The sequence below is a fragment of the Peromyscus maniculatus genome, chromosome 2, assembly GCF_049852395.1.
Source record: "Peromyscus maniculatus bairdii isolate BWxNUB_F1_BW_parent chromosome 2, HU_Pman_BW_mat_3.1, whole genome shotgun sequence".
NCBI lineage: Eukaryota > Metazoa > Chordata > Mammalia > Rodentia > Cricetidae > Peromyscus > Peromyscus maniculatus.
Window position 1 is genome coordinate 28,942,678 of NC_134853.1, and position 4,842 is coordinate 28,947,519.

At 40.7% G+C, this 4,842-nt stretch overlaps 2 pseudogenes; one reads left to right on the forward strand and one right to left on the reverse strand.

Moving 5' to 3' along the window:
* Positions 1 to 407: 407 nt before the first annotated feature.
* Positions 408 to 507, reverse strand: LOC121827698 (U6 spliceosomal RNA; annotated as a pseudogene).
* Positions 508 to 3,328: 2,821 nt separating this feature from the next.
* Positions 3,329 to 4,590, forward strand: LOC102910368 (nucleophosmin pseudogene; annotated as a pseudogene).
* Positions 4,591 to 4,842: the final 252 nt, after the last annotated feature.

Sequence of the window (4,842 nt, forward strand, 5' to 3'; positions counted from 1 at the left end):
AGCCTTGATCCTTGTGTCACCCACTATGGAGGAAATCAGCCACCATGTTAAGAGACGCTCAACAGTGCCCTGGAATGAGCCACACAGAAAGCACAGAAGCATGCATTTTGGACTTGTACCAAATTACTAACCATGTAAATGATCTACCTTCTAAGTTAATCTTCCCGCATAAATTGTGCCTTCAGAAAACCACAGTCATAGTCAACATCCTGCAGCAACCGAATAGGAGACCCGAAGTCAGAGCTGCTTAGATAAGACATGTCTGAATTGGGAACCAGAGAGACAGCTCAGTAGTTAAGCACTTGCTGCTCTTTTAGAGAACTCAAATTCAGTCCCCAGACTTCGTGTCAGGTCGCCCACAATGGCACATAATGCCAGCTCCAGGGAATTTCTTTTTCTTTCTTTATTTTAATATGGAACACTTCACAAATTTGAGTATCATTCTTGTGCAGGGGAATCTTCTCTGTACTATTCCAATTTTAGTATATGGGCTGCAGAAGTGAGCACAAGCTCCAGGGAATTTGATGCTCTCTCTCGGCTCTTCAGACACCTGCACACACACACACACACACACACACACACACACACACACACACTCGTACACACACATACATACACACATACACACACACGTACACATACACACCACACATATACATACACACACACACACACACACACACACACACACACACACACACACACAATATTAAAAAGGACTCGACTAATTCTCCTGCCCATAGAAACTGAGCAAGAGTAAGCCACGGTTGTTCTTTATTTGTTTAACTGTGTTTAGTGGAGCTGTGTTACATGGCACCATATAAATATATATTCAAATGGATGGCACGAGTTATATGCATGGCCTACGAGGCAGTCTTACATAGTTGTTAGGAGTAGAATTAGCAGTTAGGCAGATCTGGGTTTGAATCCTAGGTAAGTTATTTCCCCATTTATGTTTCTTTCTAAATCTGTTTCCTCCTCCTCTGAATGCCAGTGGTAAACATGCTTGTCTGTTACTTTTCCCAGGATCACACATTATGTGAATACATAGCATGAGATCCATGTGCAAATCAAAAATTCCTGAGAGACATAATATATGTTCACCGGCTTCTCAGTGAGTGTGGGGGTGTATATGCGAATGCATGCTTATTTAATTCATGTCTATATCAGAAGAAAAAGAAGCCACTTGTATCAAGCACCAACTAAATTGGCTATTAGGTGAGACAGTTACTTTACATGTTCTCATTTATGAATCAAATGCCTTCCTTGATATCGGTTGGGATCACACAATTTAAAAGCTGATTGTCTGAGGCTGGGGAAATGGTTCAGTAGTAGAGCACTCGCTTAGCATATACTATGTGAGGTCCTGTATTCAATCCCAAGCATTACAAAACTAGAATTTAAAAAACAATAAAATCTTCCTGTCTTCAGAAGAATTGATCCAAGATTATTATTGTATGATAAAATTGGAAACCACTGAAAACAGTGTACTACAACTAAGCAGTAAGCTGACCCTTTTTTATTTCAGGGACTGGAATGAGTAAGCAATCTATGGGTGGTTGGTAGAGAAACTGAAGCTTGGAGAGTGGTGCTGCCTGTGGGAAGCAGGCTTCACAGATGTGTCTGCTTCCTGGTCAGTTCCTGGCTACTCTTCTGTCATGGAGGCTGTATTTTGAGAGACAAGAGGGAAAAAGGAAAGAAAAGAAGAAAAAGCTTTACTCAGCCAGTTGACTGTATGAAGATCTGAAAACTTCACAGAGGCACAAGAATTTTCTAAAAGCATCTCACGCCGGCTGCTCTGAACCCTTTTGTTGTACTTACCTATCCTTTCTTGCCTCTCTGCTCTCCTGCAGTTTTGAGTAATCATGTGGACCTTGGCTATCATCATTCCACAGTCTCACTCTCCATTTTTGCCAATTCCAATTTGTTCTGAGCCCTGCAATAAATGAAATAAATAATAAATGAAAAGGCCAGAGGCAACAGTCCTATCACCCTGCAGACCCAGGGGAGAAGCCAGAGGTTGCAGGGCGGCGCTGCAGAGGAGGAAAACTATGTCTCACGGGCCCAATTATTTACTGGAGCTGCTGAGATGAGATGATGTGTGGCTGTGACAAGGCTGTCCTGGAAATAGTAGCCAACTGATACAAATTTAGATCCATTACAAAAATATCTTGAATCCAAAAGAGCCCAACTTAAAAAAAAAATTAAATAACTCTAGGTTGCTCCCCTGCACACCACACTTTTCCCATAGAAATAGGTATTTGCTATTCTATAGCTACTACATTTCTGAAATATTTAACTGGTAGTTTTTTTTTTCAAGACCATAAAATTTTGTGTTTCAGATTTATAAGGGCATACCAAGTAATTTTAGTGAGATCACAGGTACAAGACCAAACTTTAAAGGCTAGCTTTCAGATTTGGTGCAATATACAAATAATTGATGTAGTCAATGGGTTATGACCATGGCAAGAAGCAAGCAAGGCTAAGCTCATGAGATTGGGATCAAATGTTTTGGTTACCTCAAAACAACACCCTACGAGGTCACACAATGAGATAAAAAAAATTAAAGGTCAAAGGACAGTTTTGGTTCCAATGGATGAATGAAATGAGAAAGAGATGAATAAAAAAGGAGATATTTAAAATGTGAACTAACACTGCTGGTTCCATGGATAAGTGTCAAAAGGAAACTCATTAAACCCTGAGAGAGTCTACAAAATAAAATTCCCAGGCCTGAGCTATAAGGAAAGAGGAACCAGTTAGTGAATAAACACTGGAGAATCAGGTCTCTTCATGGTAAAAACGCTTAAAGTAAGCTGTTTCCTAAATTGCATCAGAACAGTTAAATGAAAGTGAATGTTCAGAATGAATATATCCATATTGGTATGTATACATATAGAGCCTCTACTGCATATCATGTACATAAAACACAATCCAAAGCCAAATTCTCAAGAGTAACATTGAGTAAGCACATTAGACATTCTTTAATTATCCTCTGAACATTTTACCACCAGTGACAGCAACATTATCAAGATTTAGAGACAAGGATAAAGTTTGTAAAAATAGAACTAGAACTGGGTGCACTCTGGAGGATAAGGCAGGAGGACCAAGAGTCTGAGACCAGCCTGGACTACATAGTAAGATGGTGTCTCAAAAGATAGCAAGAGGGAAGGGAAAGGAGGGGAAGAGAAGGAGAAGGGGAGAACAGAGGTAATGGTGGGGGAGAAAGGGGCGGAGCACTGGGAACTATAGACATTTCATCAATGCCTGACCAGTACCTGACGCTCAAGAAAACAGTGTATGCTCCCTGGCGTGATTCCGTCCTGCGTGTCTGTTCTGCAGAGCAGTGGGCAGTTCCCTCCGTCCGACTTCTCTCACACCGAAGTGCGTGCCTCCACCTCATGGAAGACTCGATGGACATGAGCCCTCTCAGGCCTCAGAACTAGCTTTTCCATTGTGAACTAAAAGCTGACAAGGATTATCACTTTAAGGTGGATAATGATGAGAATGAGCACCAGTTATCACTAAGAACGGTTAGTTTAGGGGCAGGGGCAGAAGACAAATTGCACATCGTAGAGGCAGAAGCAATGAACTATGAAGGCGGTCCAATTAAAGTAACACTGGCAACTTTGAAAATGTCTGTACAACCAACAGTTTCTATTGGGGGCTTTGAAATTTCACCACCTGTGGTCTTAAGGTTGAAGTGTGGTTCAGGCCTGTGCACATCAGTGGACAGCACCTAGTAGCTGTAGAGGAAGATGCAGAGTCAGAAGATGAAGATGAGGAGGATGTAAAACTCTTAAGTATGCCTGGAAAACGATCTGCTCCTGGAGGTGGTAACAAGGTTCCGCAGAAAAAAGTAAAACTTGACAAGGATGATGATGAAGATGATGATGATGATGATGATGATGATGATGATGATGATTTTGATGATGAGGAAGCTGAAGAAAAAGTTCCAGTGAAGAAATCTGTACCAGATACCCCAGCCAAAAATGCACAAAAATCAAACCAAAATGGAAAAGACTTAAAACCATCAACACCAAGATCAAAGGGTCAAGAGTCTCTCAAAAAACAGGAAAAGACTCCTAAAACACCAAAAGGACCTAGTTCTGTAGAAGACATTAAGGCAAAAATGCAAGCAAGTATAGAAAAAAGGTGGTTCTCTTCCCAAAGTGGAAGCCAAGTTGATTAATTATGTGAAGAATTGCTTCCGGATGACTGACCAGGAGGCTATTCAGGATCTCTGGCAGTGGAGGAAGTCTCTTTAAGAAAATGGTGTAAACAGTTTGAAATAATTCCATCTTACTTAATTTCTGTAACAGTTGATATATCTGGCTGTCCTTTTGATAATGCAAAGTGAGAACTTTCCCTACTGTGTTTGATAAATGTTGTCCAGGTTCCATTGCCAAGAATGTGTTGTCTAAAATGCCTGTTTAGCTTTCAAGGATGGAACTCCACCCTTTACTTGGTTTTAAGTATGTATGGAATGTTATGATAGGACATAGTAATAGTGGTGGTCAGATGTGGAAATGGTAGGGAGACAAATATACATGTGACATAAACTCACTATTTTAATAAAGTAAAAAAAGAAAACAGTGAATGGATATTAAAGGTATTCGTGTAGCTGTCCCCAGACTCCCAACAGCATCTAACTGTTCTTGCAGTTGTCAAAGACTGCACTGTACCCACAAAGGATCCACCATTCTCCCTAACTACACTGCTTTTTGGACTCCACAGTGACACCAAGATTGTCTCACAGTGTATTCCACCATGGAGTAGTGCTGCCCAGAATGAAATAGCCTAGGAATAACTGTTTAAAACTTGGGTTAATCTTGGTGTGTGGTA